This window comes from Orcinus orca, chromosome 8 (genome assembly GCF_937001465.1).
Source record: "Orcinus orca chromosome 8, mOrcOrc1.1, whole genome shotgun sequence".
Classification (NCBI taxonomy): domain Eukaryota; kingdom Metazoa; phylum Chordata; class Mammalia; order Artiodactyla; family Delphinidae; genus Orcinus; species Orcinus orca.
Window position 1 is genome coordinate 35127615 of NC_064566.1, and position 25137 is coordinate 35152751.

Below are 25137 nucleotides of genomic sequence, written 5' to 3' on the forward strand. Positions count from 1 at the left end.
TTTTTCCCAGAAAGCTAGCTATTAAGCAAGTACCAGCACACCATTGTTAATACCTTCTCCCAAGTAATATGTTTCCTTCACTGGGATTAGCACTCATGTCAGGTCTGTCAGGAATTTAAATCTTTTTCTAATAAGCTCAAACAATTTATTATTCTCCATTAATTATATTAGGAAACAATCCAAGGGCCTATTTATAACTTCAATTACAGTTGTTTTAATTAATTAAAGCTATTGATGGGATCTGAAATTTGTTTTGGTAACAATTTAGTTCTTGATTACAGAAAACTTTCTATTGATATTATTTATCTTTATTACATTTGTTTTATAGTCCATCAACTTCTACCAATTTTTCTCAGTCATTTAATAATTAAACTTGAAAGTAATGCCCCAAAAAAAGATTTCCTTGCCTCTACAAAGGCACAGTCTCCCCAGCTATCAAGATCCTACACAGAGTGGTACATTTGTTACAACTGATGACACTACAGTGACACCTCATTATCACCTAAAATCCATTGTTTAAATTAGGGTTCACTCTTCATGTTGCAAATTCTGAGTTTAGAGAAATGTATGACATATATCATCTAGTAGATTCATATAGAGTAGTTGCATAGCCCTAAAAATCCTCTCTGCTTTGTCTCTTCATGCCTCCCTCTCTGCAACCACTGGTAACCACCTATCTCCTTAGAGTCTCCAGAGTTGTGCATTTCCCAGAATGTTGTATAATTGGAATCATACACTCTGTAGCCTTTTCAGATTGGCTTCTTTGACTTAGTAATATGCATTAGAATTTCCTCCATGTTTTTTCATGGCTCTGTAATGCATTTCTTTTTTGCACTGAATAAAATTCCATTGTCTAGATGTACCACAGTTTATCTATTCACCTACTGAGGCACGTCTTGGTTGTTCCCAAGTTTTGTGAATGATGAACAAAGCTACTATAAACATCCATGCGCAAATTTTGTGTGGACATATGTTTTCAGCTCATGAGGGTGAATGGCAAGGAGCAGAGTTGCTGAATCGTATGGTAAAAGTATGCTCAGTTTTGTCAGAAACTGCTAAACTGTCTTCCAGAGTGGCTGTACCATTTTGCATTCCCACCAGCAATGAATGAGAGTTCCTGCTGTTCCATATCCTTGCCAGCATCGGTGCTGTCAGTGTTCCAGATTTTGGCCATTCTAATAGGTTTGTAGTGGTATCTCGTTGTTTTAATTTTCATTTCTCTGATGACATATGATGTGTAACATCTTTTCATATGCTTATTTGCCATCTGTATATCTTCTTTGATGAGATATCTGTTAAGGTTTTTGCCAATTTTTAAAATCAAGTTATTTGTTTTCTTACTGTTGAGTTTTCAGGGTTCTTTGTACTTTAGATAACAGTTCTTTATCAGATGTGCCTTTTAAAAATAATTTCTCCCAATCTGTGGCTTGTCTTCTCATTCTCTTGACAAAGTCTTTTTGCAGAGCAGAAGATTTTAATTTTAGTGAAGTCTAGTTTATTATTTCTTTCATCGATCCAGTCTTTGGTCTTGTATCTAAAAAGTCATCACCATACCCAAGGCCATGTATAACAGATTTTCTCCTAGAAGTTTTGTAGTGTTTCATCGTACATAGAAGTCTATGGTCCATTTTAAGTTAATTTTGGTGAAGTGTTTGAGGCCTGTGCCTAGATTAATTTTTTGTATATGTTGATGTCCAGTTTTTCCAACATCATTTGTTGAAAAGACTCTCTTTATTCCATTGTGCTGCATTTGCTCCTTTGCCAAAGATCAATTAACTATTTACATGGGTCTGTTTCTGGGCTATTATCTTCCATTGGTTTATTCATCTGTTCTTTTGCCAACACCACAGTGTCTTGATTAGTGTAGCTTCACAGTAAGTCTTGAAGTCAAAAACTGTCAGTCCTCCAGCTTTGTTCTTCTCCTTCAATGTTGTGTTGGCTATTCTGGGTCTTTGGCTTCTACATACAAGCTTTGGAATCAGTTTATCAATATCTACAAAATAACTTTCTGGTATTTTGATAATGTTTGCATCGAATCTTGGAAAGAGTTGATATCTTGGAAACTTAACAATATTAAGTTTTCCCATCCATCAATATGGAATGTCTCTCAATTTATTTAGTACTTCTTTAATTTCATTCATCAGAGTTTCATAGTTTTCCTCATATAGATCTTATATATATGTTGTTAACGTTTATACCTAAGTATTTCATTTTGGAAATGTTAATGTAAATGATACTGTGTTTTTAATTGAAAACTGGTGTGTAAGAAAGCAATTGACTTTTGTATATTAACCTAGTAACCTGCAATCTTGCTGTAATCACTTATTAGTTCCAGGAGGTTTTTCTGTTGATTCTTTCAGGGTTTCTACATTGATGATATTGTCATCTGAAAATGAAGACAGTTTTATTTCTTCCTTTTCAATCTGTATACTTTTTATTTCCTTTTCTTGTCTTATAGTATTTGCTAGAAATTCCAGGGTAATACTGCAAAGGAGGGGTAAAAGGGGACATCCTTGCCTTGTACCTGATATTACTGGAAGAGCTTCGTGTTTCTCATCATGAAGTATTATGTTAGTTGTAGATTATTTGTAGGTATTCTTTATCAGGTTGATGCAGTTTTTCCTCTACTTCTAGTTTACCGAGAGCTTTGTATAATGAATGGGTGTTGAATTTTGTCAAATGTTTTTCTGCATCTATTGATAGGATCATGTGATTTTTCTTGTTTAGCCTGTTGAAGTGATGGATTACATTAATTGATTTTTGAATGTTGAAACAGCCCTGCATAACTGGGATAAATATCACTTGATTATGGTGTATAAGTCTTTTTATACATTGTTGGATTCAATTTGCTAATATTTTGTTAAGAAGTTTTGTACCTATGTTCATGAGAGATACTGGTCTGTAGTTCTCTTTTTTTGTAATGCCTTTGTCTGCTTTTGTTACCAGGGTAATGTTGGTTTCATAGACTATGTTACAAAGTATTCCTTTTCCTTGTGTCTTCTGAAATATATTATAGGGAACTGGTATAATTTCTTCCTCAAGAGTGTGGTAGAATTCACCAGTGAACACAACTGGTCCTGGGGATTTCCATTTTGGAAGGTTATTAATTGTTGAATCAGTTTTAAAAATATATATAGGCCTCTTCAGATTGTCTGTTTCTTCTTGTGTGAATTTTGGCAAGGAATTAGTCCATTTCACCTAGGTTATCAAATTTGTGAGTGAAAAGTTGTTCATAGTATTCTTTTATTATCTTTTTAATGCCCATAGGATCTATAGTGATGTCCCTCTTTTCAGATAGTAGTAATTTATGTCTTTTTCTTTTTTTTTTTTTTGTTAGCTTGACTAGAGGCTTATCAATTTTACTGAAGTTTTCAGAGAATCAGCTTTTGGTTTCATTGATTTTTCTCTATTGATTTTTTCTTCTTTTCAATTTCATTGATTTCTGCTCAAATTCTTAATATTTCTTTTCCTCTGCTTACTTTGGATTTAATTTGCTCTTCTTTTTCTAGTTTCCAAAGGTGAAAGCTTAGATTATTGATTTTAAATCTTTCTTCCTTTCCACTATATGCATTTATTACTATGTATCTCCCCCTAAGCACTGTTTTCACATCCCATGAATTTTTGTTGTTTTCATTTTCATTTTGTTCAAAATATTTTTAAAATTTCTTTTGTGATTTCTTCTATGACCCATATGTTATTTAGAAATGTGTTGTTTAATCTCCACATTTAATTGGGGATTTTTTCAGCTATCTTTCTATTACTGGTTTCTAATTTAATTTCATTGCAGTCTGAGTGCAGACATTGTACGATTTCAATTTTTTTGGATTTGTTAAGGTGTGTTCTATGGCCCAGAATGTGGTCTTGGTGAGTGTTCTATGTGAACCTGAGAAGAGTGTGTATTCTGCTGTTGTTGGGTAAAGGAACCTACAAATGTCAATTATACCCAGTTTACAATGACATTGTTGAGTTCAACTATGTCTTTACTGATTTTCTGCCTGCTGGAGTTCGTTCCTTTTATTGTTGTTAACTTTTTAAGAAACTGCTAAACACTTCCCCAAAATGGTTATACCATTTATATCCCTACCAATGTAAGAGAATTACAGCTTCACATCTTCATCAATACTTGGTATTATCGTACTTCTATTTTAGCCATTCAAATAGATATTGGTGGTAGTATCTCACTATGTTTCTGATTTGTGTTTCCCTTCTCACTATGTTATGGAGTGTCTTTTAATATATTCTCCCAGATCAGAGCTACAAGCATTAACATCTGGTATTTCTAGAAATCAACCACTCAACCGTGGAAGGCAGGCAAACTCTTAGATTCCCAAAGCTATACCAGTATAGCCAATAAATATACAAGTATATTTATTGGCAAATAAATGTACAAGTATATTTATTGGCAAATTTTAAACCAGCCACAATCCCTTTCGCACTTAACTTTCGGGCACCACCACCCCTGATGTAGGTTAGCGGTTGTTTGGGGAGGTTGGTGACTTATTTACGAAGACTTCCAAAGGCTGTCAAAATTCAAGAAGATGAAGATGCAGACTTAATAGTGGCTACCACTATGTAACACTTGCCACATCTAAGGTACTGTGCTGAATATTTTATATACAGCATCATAACCTGCCAAGGTAGGCATTATAGTTCCCATTTTACAGATGAAGAAACTGGCTAACACAGATTCTACAAATTCATATATTGTGAAGGAACAGAGAACTGCAACAGGTGAGGTGAATATTTCTAGGGGTCCTAGAGGCCTAGGCCAGTTTCTCATACTTGATCACCCTAGGATCTCATTGAAATGCAGGCACTAATTCAGTAGTTCTAGTGAGGGAGGGGAGCAGAGTCTTCATTTTCAAGTTGCTCCCTAGTCATACAGATTCTACTGGCCTCTTATCACACTTTGAGTAGCAAGGGCCTGTATTTACATCCTCACAAGGTCCGGGCAAGTCGGGGCCAGCATGTGGTGTACTTAGAGGCTGCTGGGAATAAAGGAAAGAAGCAGTACTGCTCCTTTCTAAAAACTGATATAAAATGGCTATAAAGTAGGAGCCAGCTGGGTACCTGGTTGTCACTTAATATGGCACGTAATATGGATAACAGCTGTCCACCACCAGTGCCTGAGGCTAGAGCAGATGATAATACCAGGAGAGAATGCTGGCAGAAAAATAAACAGACCCAACTACACAATTTTGTTTCAACCAATGGGCCGCCCTTACATACACCCCAATCTTCTTCCTAACCCTGGAAAGGACATAAGTCTTTTAAAGGTATGGATAAAGAAGGAAGGAAGCCCTGAGACTGGGAGTATAAACTGGATACTGATTGAGATTTTCATAGCCAGATTGACCTATAAACATCCCCAGATATTAGAAAAAGTTCTTAGCCTCAATGGGACAAAATTATGATATGTATATTCCAACATGCAGATGTAAGAACAATAAGAGTGCCATGGTTTCACATATTTGAGTGTTAAGAGTTAAACTAAGTCTATTTTAAGTGTGACGCTGAGACAGTAAATGGGTTTAAGTAAGGGAGAGATATAATACAAGTTGCCTTTAAAAAATGATCCTCTGGGAAGCAATTTGCAGAATAAATAATAAGGTGACTATTCTGGTGGCAAGGAGGCCAATTAACAGGCAATCACTGTGGTTCTCAAAAAGTGATCCCCAAACCAGCAGAATCAGGACCACCTTGAACTGCTAAGAAACGTAATCTCTTGTAACTATCCCTAGACATACTGAACCTGGAAGTCTGCAGTTGGGAACCCAACAATCTGTGTTTTAATGCTTCTGACGCATGCTGAAATTTGAGAACCACTGGGCTATGAAATGGTTCCAACAGGAAATGATGAGCAGTTGTACTAAGATGAAGGCAGTGAGGAAGGAGAGAAATAATTTCAGAGATATTTAGGAGATAAACAGGACTAGGCTACTGACCTGGGAGACATGGAATATTATTCTTAATGTGCTTAATGAACTGGGTGACTGATAATATAATCAATGAAAATGATGTACAACACTGAAAAAAGAGCAGTTGGGTTGGGGAAATAGAATAGAAAACAAGTTCAGTTTCACACATGATGTGTTTGGGGAGCTGTAAGACATCCACATAAAGATGCCTGGTGGGTGGCTTAATAAATAAGTCTGCAGCTCCAGAGAAAGGATTGTGGGTGATGACAGAAATTCAGGAGTCATCAACTTATGGGAGAAAGTTAACCACACAAAAGTATATGAAATAGCCTCAAGCAGAGGTTTTCAACGTTGCTTCTGCCATGACAGATGATGAATGGCATTCATATGAGACATGTTCCCAGGAGTGTACTCAGATTGTAATGAAAACCAAACACACACACACATGTATGAACAAAAGTAGTTGGCCAAATAAACCACGGAATTCCCAAACTGTTTTTATAGGTCATATTTACAAAAGCATTTTACCTGCAAATGATTAGTAAAGCCATCTATTTACTGATCTCAAACATGACTTCTTTTTGAGGGAAAAATATATATATGGATAATCTAAAAGTTACATAAAATTATATTTTAAAGACCAAATTCAGACCTCTACAGTTAATATTTAAAAAGTAAGCATGTACTAACAAAGAAAAATAATTCATATTTTATGGTTAAAAAGTATAGCACATAATATTTATGTTTATTCATGATGTTAATATAAATGGTATTACTGCCCATGTCCTTTGGATAATCACACTACCTGTGACTGGGAAACTGTAACTAGAGCCTCCTCCTCATTTCTGTGCTATGCAGATAAAGATGCATGCTTTCTTCATCTCTCTCCCTTTTTCAAAAAGTATCCATGGGTAAAATCAAGGAAACAAATACAAGTATAAATCCACAGTTTACAATTACAGTATTTCAAAACTGCTCTATCAATGCCACATCGATAACCACAGTTCCTGGGTATTTTCAGCAAACATAAAATAGGCTATGAATTATGAGCAATTCACTTCCAGCTAACTCTGGTTCCACTTTTCCCCACACCAACAAGCCCACACCATTGAAATGCAAATGAGTGATATGACATCCTTATAATGGTAACTCTGAGGTGAGTCTAATTATTAAAAATGTAAATCATTCACAGGAGCTTGTAACTCAACACTTATGAATAAGTGAGTGGTTTTGACATATGTCATAACTGATTGTGACACTGTAATGTGTCATATGTCACTAAGGTCAAGAAGTACTAGGCGAGGGCTTCCCTGGTGGCGCAGTGGTTGAGAGTCTGCCTGCCGATGCAGGGGACACAGGTTCGTGCCCCGGTCTGGGAAGATCCCACATGCCGCAGAGCAGCTGGGCCTGTGGGCCATGGCCGCTAAGCCTGCGCATCCAGAGCCTGTGCTCCGCAACGGGAGAGGCCACAACAGTGAGAGGCCCGTGTACCACAAAAAAAAAAAAAAAAAAGAAGTACTAGGCTAGAAAGATGACTGTAGACAAAGCACAGAAAAATTATGAAGACAAAACTGGGGACCATCAGTCTTCGAACCATGAGAGGAATAGAGATGAAGTGATCTGGGAGGCGGGAGGAGAACAGAGAGAAAAGGATGTCATAGAAGCCAAGAGAAGTGTAACACTCAAGGAATGAATTGTCAGCAGTATCAACATCCTTTGAGAGGTTAAGTAAAATTAGAAGAATGATGGGGTCACTGACCACAACCATGAGGCTGTATAGGTTAGTGATTGTGAGCACTGGCTCAAAAGCCAAACTGTCTGCCACATATAACCTCTGTAACCTTTGTAATTTTCATAACTTCTTTTGGAACTTATATTCTAGTGGGAGTAGACAGCAAAAAATACATGAATGATAGATGGACAGATAAATGGATACAGAGATAGATAAATATATAAACAAGCAAGAAACAAACACATAAGTGGATCTTTTAATGTCAGAAGAGAGAAATGTTATGTAACAAATATAAAACCTGTTGCCTTCAAGGAGCTTGCATTCTAGGCAGAGTTAAATGGAATGAATATAGGTGGAATACAAACTGGCAGTGGATGGTAAATGATTCCTGAGTGACCCAGCTGGGAAGTGGAAATGCACAGGATGGACTGACCATGTATATGGGTAGGGATGGTGAGGGAAAGTGTTTCAGACACATCTGAAAGAAGGGCTAGCAGCAGATAAGTACAGACGGAAGGAGAGGATTTCTGAGATGGAGGCAAAATTGAAAGGCCTGTAGGGTACACTAAACATTGCCATTCACCTGAAAGGAAAGGTTTATGTAGGAAAACAGTGGTAGACAAATGGAGAAAGTACACTGGGGTCAGAGGGTGGAGAACCCTGAATGGCAAATCTAAGAAATTTATGAGACCTTGAAGGCAGGAGAGAAACATTCAGGATTTTTGAAATCAAAATAAAAGGTTTTGAAAGATACCCCTTTAAAAAGGAAAACATGCACTTAAAAAAAGAGACAGTAAATTTTCAAGGCACAAGACCATTTATATCAAAGCTTTGCCTTAATGAAAGCAGAATTTTAAAATACACACCCACTCCCACCTATCTGCACATACACTCTTTAGAAAACTCTTAATATCCATTTCATGTTGTCCTATAGAACCAACTGATTATGAACATTGTTTTATCAATAATTTTCTAAAAAAAACAATGCACAGAGACATAATTTGCTCCATTTTCTCTGTTGCACAATTAATGCAATTTCTCACCTGTCATTCCATCGCTATTCAATAACCACTGAAGAGCTGACAGATGCATAGTTCTCACAGAGGACTGTGGAGAGCCAGATTTAAAGTAATCCAGAGCTTCCCTGGTGGCGCAGTGGTTGAGAGTCTGCCTGCCGATGCAGGAGACACGGGTTCGTGCCCCAGTCTGGGAAGATCCCACATGCTGCGGAGCGGCTGGGCCCGTGAGCCATGGCCGCTGAGCCTGCGCGTCCGGAGCCTGTGCTCCGCAGCGGGAGAGGCCACAGCAGTGAGAGGCCCGCGTACCACAAAAAAAAAAAAAAAAAGTAATCCAGAGATGTCCTCCTTGTTTTCCAAAAGGGGATACATATTGTACAATTCTGAATTAGCTGTAGAAGTCCTTGTCTGAGGAAGAGCTACACTTATTCTTATACTAAGAAGAGCTTTTCAGATACAGTTTTCATTTAGTAAAGGAAAAACTCCCACCCTGCCAAAAGGATATTGAGGTAGGGGTGGGGAGTCACATTATTCTTTTCTGGGGTGAGAAGCAGGTTGGCTTTTGAATGAAACAGTAAAGTTTAGAGTCAAGTCATAAAACTGACGCTTAAGCAGCAACTTTGGCCTTTCTGGAAAGACAGGTGAAGACTCAAGATTACAGGTTAATTGGAAACAGCTTTTTATCTTCCCTTCTAACTCAACTTTACAGCCACATGAACAACTCTATTAAATACTTTTGCTATTACCCAGGGCATTAACTATGCCATCCAATTCTCTCTGCTGGTCTGGGAGGATTGTTGTCTTCCAAGAACTATTCACGAGTATAATCATTATATCGTTCTTGAAGGCTCTGTATTTCAGAGGTTTCCCTTTGAACCAGGATCTGGCAAGAGAATCTCTTTGTGTTAATAATGACTAGATGCATGAGTTAACAAAGTCCTCTCTGTTATGCCTATCTCAGTTTTTAGTTCAAAACATACACACACACACATTCCACAACTGTTGACACAAGCTGAGGTAATCATACACTGTGGGTTTTCTTAAAAATTCCCAATTAGCCTGAAATCATAGTCCCTATAAAGCACACTTCATACTTGTTAACCCAGCATGACCCAGTGACCCAAGTTTTGCAATCAGGTTATTATAATAACTACAGAATCTGGAAATTAGAGGGGACTTTCTGAAGCCAGCTATTTTAGCCAGCTGGTTTATCCCCTGTCAACATTACAAAGTAGGTGTGATTACACTAATCTAAAAAACCTTCTCCAAAGGATTCCCTCCAGTCTCCCCATCCCTGGCCTGCAAATGTTCTCCCTTCATTCAAGATGGACAACGGCCTCTACTAGGCACCATATCCAAGGCTGTGTGTTTGGTAGCACTTTATCTCCATCTGCAAAATGCAACTAGGAGGTAGGTGTTTTATTTTCATTTTATAAATAAACATAGTGATATGCCAAGAGGATAAGCAACTCTTATTAAGTTAGCAGAAGATTCAAACTCAAGTCTCTTCCCCCTAAGCTTGTGCTCCTTCCCCTGCATCATGGTGCTTTTTCTCTCCTGTGCTTCTCCATGTCTCCATGTGCAACCTTCCCCCACCCACTCGTATCCCTGAGAAGGGAAGGAAGACTCTCACACAAAAACCAAATCACCATGGTAGACGTTCAGGCATCTAACAGATAAACTGATGATTATGCAAAACTAAAAATATCCACAAAGAAATTTCCAAGTAAAGATGCTTAAATGCATGTACTTGCATCTGCTCCTTCCTGAAATCCCATTACGTTTCTATTTCAATTTTTATTTTTTGTTTTTAAATTGTAAAACTACAAGGGCAATGAGAATGACAGAGAAGACAAGACAATTTTGTAAACTGGAAAGCAGATGAAGGAGTGATGACTGACTTTTCAGATGTGATAAAGCTGAATCCTAAACACTCAGAGAGAAAAGCCAAGAAACCATTTGTTTTGCAACACAGAACCCCAAAGCCTCAGGAACTGGCAACAACAGATACCCCTGAGAGTGGCAGGTAAAGGTGGGTGGAAAGTCTCTTTAATAAACAAACACCCAGATCATCTTCCTTATTCTGCTCAGTTACATGACTGCCCCCAGCCACCAACCTAGCAGAAGAACGGACATTTATGCTCTGCTCTGGGGAACACTATGCACAACTAAATGCAAGTTCCATGCTGAATTGAGGGGAAATAAGTGAAAGTTTATACAGCAAACAGAGTGCTGACAGGTGGACTTAGATTCCCTGGATAGGAGTTTTGAAGAGCAGTTTCTAAGAAAACCAACAACTAAAAATAAAATATTTAAAGATACTGACAATCGACTGATTCTCAAGAGAATGGACCAGACCATCCTATACTGAATTTCACCGTCAACCATCACATCTCCATTTGCACAGAACTTTCAATTCATGTGTTATTATCCATATGTTAAGTGAGTGAAGAGCCAGGTTCAAACATGTGTTAAAGCTTCTGACATAAAAGACAGAAGCCAAAGCAAATCAGTAGACAGAAGCAACGAGGAAGATACAGGGACTCCATTAAGAGAACATTTCTGATACTCATATCAGATAAAATAGACTTTAAAATAAAGAATGTTACATGAGACAAGGAAGGGCACTACATAATGATCAAGGGATCAATCCAAGAAGAATATATAACAATTATAAATATATATGTACCCAACATAGAAGCACCTCAATACATAAGGCAACTGCTAACAGCTATAAAAGAGGAAATCGACAGTAACACAATAATAGTGGGGGACTTTAACACCTCACTTACACCAATGGACAGATCATTCAAAATGAAAATAAATAACGAAACAGAAGCTTTAAATGACACAATAGACCAGATAGATTTAATTGATATTTATAGGACATTGCATCCAAAAACAGCAGATTACACTTTCTTCTCAAGTGCGCATGGAACATTCTCCAGGATAGATCACATCTTGGGTCACAAATCAAGCCTCAGTAAATTTAAGAAAATTGTAATCATATCAAGCATCTTTTCTGACCACAACGCTATGAGATTAGAAATGAATTACGGGAAAAATACGTAAAAAACACAAACACATGGAGGCTAAACAATACGTTACTAAATAACCAAGAGATCACTGAAGAAATCCAGGAGGAAATCAAAAAATGCCTAGAGACAAATGACAATGAAAACACGATGATCCAAAACCTATGGGATGCAGCAAAAGCAGTTCTAAAAGGGAAGTTTATAGCTATACAAGCCTACCTCAAGAAGCAAGAAAAATCTCAAGTAAACAAACTAACATTACACCTAAAGGAACTAGAGAAAGAAGAACAAACAAAACCCAAAGTTGGCAGAAGGAAAGAAATCATAAATATCAGAGCAGAAATAAATGAAATAGAAACAAAGAAAACAATAACAAAGATCAATAAAACTAAAAGATTGATCTTTAAGAAGATAAACAAAATTGATAAACCATTAGCCAGACTCATCAAGAAAAAGAGGGAGAGGACTCAAATCAATAAAATTAGAAATGAAAAAGGAGAAGTTACAACAGACACCGCAGAAATACAAAGCATCCTAAGAGACTACTACAAGCAACTCTGTGCCAATAAAATGGACAACCTGGAAGAAATGGACAAATTCTTAGAAAGGTATAACCTTCCAAGACTGAACCAGGAAGAAACAGAAGATATGAACAGAGCAATTACAAGTAATGAAATTGAAACTGTGATTAAAAATCTTCCAACAAACAAAAGTCCAGGACCAGATAGTTTTACAAGTGAATTCTATCACACATTTAGAGAAGAGCTAACACCCATCCTTCTCAAACTCTTCCAAAAAACTACAGAGGAAGGAACACTCCCAAACTCATTCTATGAGGCCACCATCACCCTGATACCAAAACCAGACAAAGATACTACAGAAAAAGAAAATTACAGACCTATATCACTGATGAATATAGATGCAAAAATCCTCAACAAAACACTATCAAACAGAATCCAACAACACATTAAAAGGATCATACACCATGATCAAGTGGGATTTATCCCAGGGATGCAAGGATTCTCCAATATGTGCAAATCAATCAATGTGATAAACCATATTAACAAATTGAAGAATAAAAACCATATGATCGGGGCTTCCCTGGTGGCACAGTGGTTGAGAATCTGCCTGCCAATGCAGGGGACACGGGTTCGAGCCCTGGTCTGGGAAGATCCCACATGCCACAGAGCAAATGGGCCCGTGAGCCACAATTACTGAGCCTGCGCGTCTGGAGCCTGTGCTCCACAACAAAAGAGGCCGCAATAGTGAGAGGCCCGTGCACCACGATGAAGAGTGGGCCCCGCTTGCCACAACTAGAGAAAGCCCTCGCACAGAAACAAAGACCCAACACAGCCATAAATAAAAATAAATAAATAAATTTAAAAAAAAACATATGATCATCTCAATAGATGCAGAAAAAGTTTTTGACAAAATTTAACACCTATTTATGACAAAAACTCTCCAGAAAGTGGGCACAGAGGGAACCAAACTCAGTGTAATAAAGGCCAGATATGACAAACCGACAGCAAACATCATTCTCAATGGTGAAAAACTGAAAGCATTTCCTCCAAGATCAGGAAGAGACAAGGATGTCCACCCTCACCACTATTATTCAACACAGTTTTCAAAGTCCTAGCCACAGCAATCAGAGAAGAAAAAGAAATAAAAGGAATACAAATTGGATAAGAAGAAGTAAAACTGTCACTGTTTGCTGATGACATGATACTAAACATAGAGAATCTTAAAAATGCCACCAGAAAACTACTAGAGCTAATCAATGAATTTGGTAACGTTGCAGGATACAAAATTAATGCACAGAAATCTCTTGCATTCTTATACACCAATGATGAAAATTCTGAAAAAGAAATTATGGAAACACTACCACTTGCCACTGCAACAAAAAGAATAAAGTACCTAGGAATAAACCTACCTAGGGAGACAAAAGACCTGTATGCAGAAAACTATGATACTGATGAAAGAAATTAAAGATCATACCAAGAGATGGAGAGATATACCATATTCTTGGATTGGAAAAATCAATATTGTGAAAATGACTTTACTACTCAAAGCAGTCTACAGATTCAATGCAATCCCTATCAAATTACTTTTTACGGAACTAGTACAAATCATCTTAAAATTTGTATGGAGACACAAAAGACCCCGAATAGCCAAAGCAGTCTTGAGGAAAAAAAACAGAGCTGGAGGAATCAGACTCCCTGACTTCAGACTATACTACAAAGCTTCAGTAATCAAGACAATATGGTACTGGCACAAAAACAGAAACATAGATCATTGGAACAAGATAGAAAGCCCAGAGATAAACCCACACACTATGGTCAAGTAATCTATGACAAAGGAGGCAAAGATATACAATGGAGAAAAGACAGTCTCTTCAATAAGTGGTGTTGGGAAAACTGAACAGCTACATGTAAAAGAATGAACTTAGAACACTCCCTAACACCATACACAAAAATAAACTCAAAATGGATATGAGACCTAAATGTAAGACCAGACACTATAAAAGTCTTAGAGGAAAACATAGGAAGAACACTGTATGACATAAATCACAGTGAGATCTTTTTTGATCCACCTCCTAGAGTAATGGAAATAAAAATAAACAAATGGGACCTAATGAAACTTCAAAGCTTTTGCACAGCAAAGGAAACCATAAACAAGACGAAAAGACAACCCTCAGAATGGGAGAAAATATTTGCAAATGAATCAACAGACAAAGGATTAATCTCCAAAATATATAAACAGCTCATGTAGCTCAATATTAAAGAAACAAACCAATCCAAAAATGGGCAGAAGACCTAAATAGACATTTCTCCAAAGAAGACATACAGATGGCCAAGAAGCACATGAAAAGCTGCTCAACATCAGTAATTATTAGAGAAATGCAAATCAAAACCACAATGACGTATCACGTCACACCAGTTAGAATGGGCATCATCAGAAAATCACAACAAATGCTGGAGAGGGTGTGGAGAAAAGGAAACCCTCTTGCACTGTTTTTAGGAATGTAAATTGATACAGCCACTATGGAGAACAGTATGGAGGTTCCTTAAAAAACTAAAAATAGGGCTTCCCTGGTGGTGCAGTGGTTGAGAGTCCACCTGCTGATGAAGGGGACACGTGTTCGTGCCCTGGTCCGGGAAGATCCCACATGCCGCGGAGGGGCTGGGCCCATGAGCCATGGCCGCTGAGCCTACACGTCCGTAGCCTGTGCCCCGCAATGGGAGAGGCCACAACGGTGAGAGGCCCGCATACCACAAAAAAAATAAATAAATAAAAATAGAATTACCATATGATCCAGCAATCCCACTACTGGGCATATACCCAGAGAAAACCATAATTCAAAAAGACACATGCACCCCAATGTTCATTGCAGCACTATTTACAATAGCCAGGTCACGGAAGCAACCTAAATGCCCATCTACAGATGAATGGATAAAGAAGATGTGGTACATATATACAATGGAATATTACTCAGCCATAAAAAGGAACAAAATTGAGTCATTTGTTGAGACGTGGATTGTCCTAGAGACTGTCATACAGAGTGAAGTAAGTCAGGAAGAGAAAAACAAATATTGTATATTAACGCATGTATGTGGAACCTAGAAAAATGGCACAGAATAACCGGTTTACACGGCAGAAGTTGAGACACAGATGTAGAGAACAAACATGGACAGCAAGGGGAGAAAATCGCGGTGGGGTGGGGATGGTGGTGTGCTGAATTGGGCGATTGGGATTGACCTGTATACACTGATGTGTATAAAATTGATGACTATTAAGAACCTGCAGAATAAAAAAACAAACAGAAAACAACTAATACTAAACTTTCTTTGGGTTATTTGTACGAAAATATGTTAATATAAATTTTCAGGCATGACATGAAATTTCTAAAAATCTTATATGTTGTTATAATAAGTCATAATTCTAGTTATTACTTTAAAATGTATATCTCAGAAATAACTAAATTTCCTTATCAATTGTATTATTATGAACTTGCATCAAATATTTAACCGTGGTCATTTTTAAGTCTTTTGTCATTTACAGACAGTTCTGGGTGTACTCTGATGCTTTTGCAAACATGTTCCTATAAAAGGGTTTCATCTTCAAGGAATTCATGGAAAAGACTCTGACAAGTAGAGATTTCTGGTAACTGACTATACTGCTGAACTGAATGAATAAGCATTTTCAGAACTCTAATGGAAAACTGATGAATTCATAAAAGTGCTAACAAAAGATCAAGATGAAAAACAAAATTAATTACATGGGACTGAGTGAACTGATGAGGATGATTATAATTTTTGTGACTTTCTGTTTGAATTAAAAAAAAAAAATCCCACAAGGGCTCAGAGGCAAAAAATATACAAATTAATTTTCACTGCAAAGTAAAGGAGCTGTTACAGTGGAGGATTACTGGACTGAATGTCAATATTATGACATAGTATGAGTGTGTTTCGTGTTTGGTAATTGCAGTCATTGTTGCTTTTGTTGTGGTCATCATTTACAATGCTTGGTGCCAGTTTATTTAACTCTTGTAAAAAATAAAATACAGTGTGTGTGTGTGTGTGAAAAACAAAACAAAACCAAAAAAAAAAATATGAATATCTAGATTGAAAAGGTCCATTGCGCGCCCAACAAAGTGAAGGAAAACTATCCCATATCATCAGGAAATTTAAAACTGCCAATTACAAAAAACAAAGACTAAAATGTCAGAAAGACATTGGACTTCTCAAATTCCATACCGGAGCCTAGAAGACAATGTAAGAATGCCTTCAAAATTCTCAGAAAGGAAAATTATTTACAACCTAAAATATAAAGTCTTTTTAAATTGTCAGTCAAGGATGAAGGTAAAATTATCTACTAGACATGTATCTTTTGCTTACTATATGCCAGACAGTTTCCTAAGCAATTTTTAAAGTATTCATGCATTTAATAAAAGTAAGACATTTTTCAGAGAAGGTCTCAAAATTTTTCTCCCATGTACCCTTCCTCATATAATTAATGGAGAATGTACTCCATCAAGCCAGAGCAGTAAACCAGGAAAGAATATGCCTGGTATACTGGAACAGGGGCTACCACCCCAGGGAGGCAAAGGGGGGTCCCCAGTATCATGATAAAGAGCAATTCCCAGGAGATGAGCTATGCCGTGAGCCTATAAGTCAGTCGACCTTTGGAGGAGATTTATTCAAGAACATGAAAGTGTTAATGTCTTTGAGGGCATTTATATAACTGGTGAGAGTTTGGGAATAAATTATGATAAATCCACAGTAAACTAAGCAAGAAGATGAATAAACTAAATGATTACTAACGACAGGGGAACCAAGAATTGTGCAAGAAAGGAAACCAAGGGTACCTGATAGTAATTCATTTACCAATAGCACGAACATGGTCATGATAACATAAATGCAGAATATTGGTCTAACAATAAGATGCATGCTGAGGTGTGCAGAAGAGAGCCAAATCCCCCTTATATGGTGGAAAGTCAATAAAAAATGCCAAAGTTGGAAATATAAAGAAGTAGCAAAGGGGCTTCCCTGGTGGCGCTAGTGGTTGAGAGTCCGCCTGCCGATGCAGGGGACACGGGTTCGTGCCCCAGTCCGGGAAGATCTCACATGCCGCGGAGCGGCTGGGCCCGTGAGCCATGGCCGCTGAGCCTGCGCGTCCGGAGCCTGTGCTTCGCAACGGGAGAGGCCGCAACAGTGAGAGGCCCGTGTACCGCAGGAAAAAAAAAAAAAAAAGTAGCAAAGACATGTGCTATTCAGAGATACGGACAAAAACACCAAAAAAAGAATGTTAAAATCATTCAAAGTGGTTGCCTCTAGGGATAGGAAATGGGAAAAGTTCTCCAGGGGATAAACCATTTTTATAAATCCTTCTAGAACCGTTTAGCTCTTTAAGCTACAGGTATGTATAAACTTGATAGAAATACAAATTAATTTTCAGTGTGCAGAGATTGTTCCTTTGAGGCAGCAAAGCATAAGGGTTAAAAGTCAACAGACTGCTTGGGTTCTAATCCTGGCTCTTTTACTTGTAACTATTTGACCTTGGGAAGACTGCTTCAAAATCTCTCTACCTCAGTTTCCTCTTGTATAAATGAGAATGATATCTTCCTCAAAGAGTTTCGTGAGGAATAAATGCAGGCAATTTGAACAGTGCCCAGCTCAACGCATGTCTATCATCAGTATTATTAGTGTGAATGCCATATTTGAGGGTAATTTATATCAGTCTAAATAATAAAAGAATAATACTAAAACAGGCCATTTCATTTTATTTTGATTCCAAATTGCACATATTGGCCCAAAAGTATAATGTAGGAAATTCTAAGAACCAACAAACTAACATTCTAAATAGTAATGATTTATTAAGCAACACTTTGATAACAATATAGTTGTTTAGTACAGTCATTTATTGTATGTCTATTCGAAAAGGTAGAGAAGGTTCTGTAATATTATATCCACATAAAGAATATTTACAGCACTTAATAGTTTAACATTCCTCCACTTAACAATTTGAGAAATTGATAGAAAATATTAATATGTCTTATGGGGAAAATGAATTAACTTGCATCTATAATTCTCCTCTTACCAAAAAGAAATGGTTTTAAAATCTGTCTTCATATTTTGTGAGCATGGGCTAATTTTTTAATATTTTAGGACCTATATGAGTTAAAATTCATTCCTCTAAAGTATGACAAGAAAAGGGGAGAGGCTCCTCAATAACAAGACAGACTATCATTTGCCCTCACGCGGATAAGGGCTCTATCCGCTGTACATGTATTAGTCTGCTGGCTTAACCAGCTAGAAGACAGACAAGTCTCCAGCAACTTAAAATACTTCTCTTCGCGGAGCTACAGTTTGGCATGGGATGTCAAAGGATGAGAACATACATACATAAGTGGTCAACTGAAGGTGAATGTTCTATATCCTTTTTGTCCCAAACTGCCAGAGGGTATGTTAAAAATGAAATACACGAGGATGCTCTAAGCTACTAATGAGTCAGGTTTGAACATCCATGGTGCCAGCCACTTCATCCTGAATCCCTCTGGCTGGACAAAGGGACATCTTATGAAGGCACTGTCATGAGATTAAAGCAGCCTCATGGACAGTAATCTGTCTTCTGAGGCAGCCTACAATACTTGTCAAATCTAATTACCAGCAGAACAGAAACCTATCACTTGTCTAGCACCTTGTTAACATGTCCCCAATGAGCTTACATGAAATGAATGCAATAATACCATAGTCCACTGGAAAAAAACCTGGGAGACATTGTCTAGGGTGCTCATCAAGGTCTGGGCGTCAGAAAGAATAGTATGTGATAAAACTAAGTAACTATTTTCAGACAAATATACAACATGCCGGGTTTGTTCAAATTCAATTCAGTCACAGGTAGCAGTGTTACGCTTTCTCATATCTATGGACTACTTGGGTGCTGTTTGATAAAAATATTTTGGAAGGTTGTATGTCAGCTCTGAATCTACATAAAGTGTCTAGAGATAAGTGAAGTGTCAGTTTGCGCATCTGAAAATTAATAAAAGCATTTTACTTTCATTCATCTCATCTGGAGAAATCCTAGTTGCTCATTTACAACATCTAATGCAATCATGGCAGTGTATCAAGAAAAAAAGTTCAACTCACAGTGATGTAACATTTGTATATTTAATGTTCTGTACGCAGACAGCAAAAGGGGGAGAAAATGAGGGAGGGTGGGAGGGAGAAAGGAGGAAACACTGGGAGAAATATTTTAGACTGTGGGTGATTCCTTCTGCCATTCCACTTCACTTGATGAGTATCTGCCATAAAACGAGAGAGTCTGAGATGGGAGATGGGAACCTGTTGTTGTGTGACTCAGTCTCTCTTATTCCTGCATGCCTCTACATAGCATTAGTATTTTACTGAATGTGACTTTAATGTTTAAAGACACAGTATTTATTTTTGGTTGTCTTTAATGTGGCTTCAGATCACATTATCTTCATCTGGTGCTTGACTAATAAACTTCAATCTCTTCTAACTCTTCAGGGGAAAAAAATGGTTGTGTTAGACTCACTAAGTTCACCAGCTGCTCTGCCCACCATCTTGGCTATCTCAATAAAGAGCTCATTTTTTGGCTCACACTGAAAGCCTCAGAATCATCCCTCTTGACCCCTTATTATCTCATACTCACACCCGATCCATCAACAAATCCTTTTGGTTCTAAATTCAAACAATTGCTTCAATCCCACCACTCTGAAGACCTCCAGAGCTACAACTGTAGTCCATCCTCATCTCGCACATGAACTATGGAAATATCCTATCTTGTCTTCCTGCTTCCACTTTTGCTTCCTTATAGAAGCAAGAGTAATCCTTTTTCTATAAGGAATCCTAATTCCTTATAGCCAGAGTAATCCTTTACAAAAGATAAATCTCATCATGAAACTACCCTGCTCAGAGAGACTCTACTGATTCCTCTGCATACACGGAATAAAATCCGGTGCATACCTTACCAGGACCTGCAAGTCCCTGGTGATCTGACCTTAGGTCCTCTCAATGCATCTGCTACCATTGTTCTTGAACACTTACTCCAGCCGCCCAGGTCTACTTGCAGTTCCTTCAGCATCTCCAGCCTCAGGGGTTTCACACTAGCTATTCTCTCTGCCCGCAACAGTCTTCCCAGATACCTGCCTGGCTTACCTCTTCACTCGTTCAAGGCTCTGCTCAGATATCACCCTATCAGAAAGGCTGTTTATTGTTTATATCAGAGAACAGCCTCCCTCCATCCTTCACTCTGTAGCTTCTTATCCTGCTTTATTTTCCTTCTTGGTACATATCACTAACTGAAAACATGTATTTATTTGCTCATTTGTATTGTTTAATTCCCCAGCTGCAGGGACTTAATCTGTTTGGTTCCCTGTTATACACACAATATCTAGAACAAATCTTGGCGCTCAATAAATATCTGTTGGCTAAACTGAGGAACTATGCTGAGCTGTACTTTATAGGAGATTTAAAGGATTTGATGATAATTCTGATTGTACATAAATTGCATCTCAGAATTTACTGGCCACATAGGACTCCACTCTAAAGTGTATGATCAGGACAACTCGATTCAAATTCAGCTTAAATTCAAATCTGCTAAGCAGGGTGAATTGCTTCATTGATATCAGCTGGGTTCCCAAGAGCTAGGCCAGCTAAATCCTGGAAATCATTTCTGAGAAAACAGAAAAATAATTGTCTTTTAACTACAGTGGTCTAGAGAAACTCCTCCCTGCTGTTTTATTTTTTCTTCTTTCCTCTGTAAAATAACAGTGTGACCATGACACTCTTTTGCTCTATGGAGATTAAAGTCCAAACTCCTTACTGGAGCCTTCAAGACTTCCTGGCTACTGGCCCAGCCTACCCATTGGACCCTTCCTGGAACTCTTTTCATCTTCTGTTTTCAACTAACCTGTGACCCAGCAGCAACATATTATACTTTATTCCCCCAAAATACCATGAACAATTGTTCCTCCATGAACTTGCTCATGCTATTTCTCTGCATGAAATGTCTACCCCTCATATTAATTTAGCAAACTCCTACCCGTTCCTTGAAATTCATGTAAAAAGAAACCTGTTGGTAAAGCCTTCCCTGACCCCCTATTACAGAAAGTCACTCCCACTATGCTTTATAATACCTCTGTTAAGACCCAATAGACTTGTAAAGTTATCAAAAGATTACCCACACAGATTATAACATCCTTAAGGGCAGAGATGACATCTCATTCATTCTCAAATCTCCAAATACTAATGCAATATTTGGAATATAACAGATGCTCAATAAACGTTTAAGGTTGCTGGGCTTCCCTGGTGGCGCAGTGGTTAAGAATCCGCCTGCCAATGCAGGGGACATGGGTTCGAGCCCTGGTCCGGGGAGATCCCACATGCCGCAGAGCAACAAAGCCTGTGTGCCACAACTACTGAGCCTGCTCTCTAGAGCCCGCGAGTCACAACTACTGAAGCCCGCACGCCTAGAGCCCGTGCTCCGCAACAAGAGAAGCCACCGTAATGAGAAGTCCACGCACCGCAACAAACAGTAGCCCCCCCCTCGCCACAACTAGAGAAAGCCCCCCACAGCAACGAAGACCCAACGCAGCCAAAAATAAATAAATAGATAAATAAATTTATTTAAAAAAATGTTTAAGGTTGTTAAATCAATCACCTTTTCCCTGCTTCAACAGGCACAATATAAGGGGTTCTTTGTCCAAGACCAGACTTACTTAAGGTTCAAATTTGTCTTATCTCAGGGACATTCTTTTCTTACTCCCCTGACTGCTGGCCTACTCTGATCTTGTGACTCTACACCTCTGAGTTCTCTGTTTCCTAAGCTTGGATCAAACTTCTGCTTCTCTGAATACTCCCATTAACAACAATTATGGCCACCATTTCCTGAGCTTCTGACTCTGCCAGTGCTTCTCCACCTTTCTCATTTCATCTCTCCACAACCCTTGAGGGAACCATATGGGTTCACAGAGCGTGAATGTTATGGCTAATGTTATGTGTCAACCTGACTGCACCACGGAGTGCCCAGATATTTGGTCAAACCTTATTCTGGTGTTTCTGTGAAGGTGTGTTTGGATTAGATTAACCTTTAAGTCAGGAGACGAGTAAAGCACTTTGACCTCCATAATGAGGATGGACCTCATCCAATCAGGTGAATGCCTGAATAGAACAAAGGCTGACCCTTCCCCAAGGAAGAGAGAATTATCCTGCCTGACAGCCTTCATACTGAAACACTGGTTCTTCCTGACTGATGGCCTTCAAATTGGTACCTCGGCTTTTCCTGGTTCTACAGCAGCTTCCAGTCTCTGGACTCCAACTGGGACACTGGCTCTGGGATTTTGGACATGGCTACCTCCACAACCATATGAGCCAATTCCTTATAATAACCTTTCTAACTATATATGTGTTTATATGTGTGTGTGTACATGTTCCCTATTGATTCTGTTTCTCTGGAGAATAGTGAGTAAGGAACTTTACCAAGACCACATTGCCAACAAGCTACAGAAAAAAAAATTCCACCCAGGTCTGTTTCCAGACCATGATTTAACAAACACCACCCACATGATATAACAAACAACTTTCACTTTAGTTCTGACTCTGAGGAAAGATTTTTTTTTGCTCCTAGATGAAATCTTGATCAAGTCCCATAACTTTTTTCCTCCCTCTTAGATAATGGAAAGACTTATGAACAATTGTCCAGCTCTAGACATTAATCCAAACTCCAGACTGTTTCAACCTCTAATCACTGCTGGGGTCTACTGTGGTTGGGCACTTCCAGTGGGAGAAAGGGACATGGTCCATTCTCTTTCCCCACCTACAGGTTTCCTTCTTCCTTAGGTGGCTAACTAATTATTTTTCCCCTTCCAGGATAAGGTTGGAGAGAAGAAACTAGGAGAAAAGGATGCATCTTAGATGGGAGGTGCAGTTGTCATCTAGAGTAGGGATCTCTGGCGGCAGATATACAGTTATGGACTCTGTTGTGGGTGTTCCTCTCCTGCCACTACACTGACTTTGACAATGACTCTCTTCCAGGTGGCCACTATACCTTCAACTCCTGTTTCTCTTTCAATCCACATATAGTCTCGCTGTTCCATTGTTACTTCCTTGCAACATTCTTGGCAAAACTTAAAATGGCTCCAGTGCAGCATAGTGGCCACGAGGAAACACCCAGGCCTCCTCTGAGGGCTATTCAGAGAGCGCTGCTACTTCCCATCACAGCAGAAGTTCCCCTTCACTTCAGCTCCAGAGCAGCTCACCAGCCTGTCTTCCAACACTCCCCAGGTGGGACTCAGGTTCCAGCTCACTGTGTCACCAAACTTCAGAAGCCACATATGAGGCTCCCCCAGTAATATAACTGAAGGGCTCCCAGGCTTGGTAAGAGAAATGGTACAGGCACATTTGGACGTGAAGAGGCTTGTAGGACAGATTTGTCCAGAAAAGGCCTCCTCCAAAAATGCTAACTCCACTCCCTTGGACTTTCCACATCCTTGAAGTGGGTGAGGTATACAAGAGTCATGAAACTGGCTCAAAAATATCTACTTAGAAGTCTCCACTTGGTGGCCTGGCATCTCACTTTGAAATTCTACATTAATTGTGTCTTGGAGAACATTCTAACATCTCCTTGTAGTGGATGCTGTTGGTCCCTCCCCTGTAAGCAGCTCTTTGCAGGAAACTGCCCTCAGCAGGAAGCCCCTTTTCTTGTCACCTTACCAAAGCTATATTGTAAGTAATTTTAAAAACAGGCACCCTCATGCTCTACTCATCTCCAGCCCAAACACACCTTTCAAATCTTTTGATCACACAATACCTTGTCTAACTTGTCAGTTCTTTCCATAGATCAAGGAAGTAGAATTGAAGAATAAGTGATTAACAGATGACCAGATCTCTTCCCTAGCTTCCCCTTCAGTAATCTCTGGAACAAACTGTGTGACCAAGATAGCATCTAGAGGGAGATCCCGAGGAGTCGACAAGGCCGCCCACAAGGCTGCACACGGGGGGATGGCGACGACTCTGACCGCATCTCAGTGACTAACCGGGGTTACTTCCCTGTTTCCCTTTAAAAGCTTTCATGGCCAAGCAGAATCTTTGGAGGTTGTTTTCTGGGGGGTGTTGAGTCCACCATCTCCCCAGATTGCTGGCATTCTGGTTAAAGGCAACTTTCTTTTCTATCAATTTTGAGTATTGATTTTGTAAGCAGTGTGCAGCAGGAAACCCGCACATCTCCTTGGGCCTTACCATTTCCTCACATACATGCCCAGGTCCCCCTTCCAGCATCTGCATTGCTGAGCCTGAGGGGAGGCTAGCAATAGACAAATGCTGGGAAATTCATTTTCCTCAGGAGCAGCCAACCAGCAACGACTCAGCCCCTGGGGGAGATAACTCTGGGCCACAGTTATCCAAAGTTCCCATAAGGATGGAGCTCCTGCTGCCCATAATTGTAACTCACTTCTCAAGTGAAGCACCCAACACTGGCCACCTCCCATTTCCTGTCTGACTCTGATTCCCTTACCAGTGTTTCCTGCGCTTGCCTCCCAAATAAAATCGAGGAGTTCAGATCCTTTTCTGATAGCCTGCCTCTGGGGAACCCAAACTCAGATACTCTTATACTCTTAGTCATTCTACTATATTGCCATTGTTTTGACACCCCGGGTCCTTCCCTCCAAGTTGGCACCCACAGCCTAGAGCAAGAGGCTTCAGGAAAGGGAGTCACTGATGAGAGCAGTCATACACCTACCACGACTCCAGGCTCCACAGTCTAACAAAGTGAGCACTTTTACACCCCTGGCAGTTTGATAACCTGAATATATCTGACCCCAGGGAGGCAGGCTGAGACCTGCTGTGTATTTCATGCTAACCAAGCAGTCCAAGCATGATGATGGCTTTAAGCTACTTATGACCTCCTGAGGCTAAAGT

General features: G+C 39.0%; 1 protein-coding gene across 2 annotated transcripts in view; it reads right to left on the minus strand.

Annotated features, from left to right (window-relative positions):
• NELL1 (neural EGFL like 1) overlaps nucleotides 1-25137 on the minus strand; it is an 868290-nt gene that overhangs the window by 285743 nt on the left and 557410 nt on the right. The window lies entirely within an intron of this gene.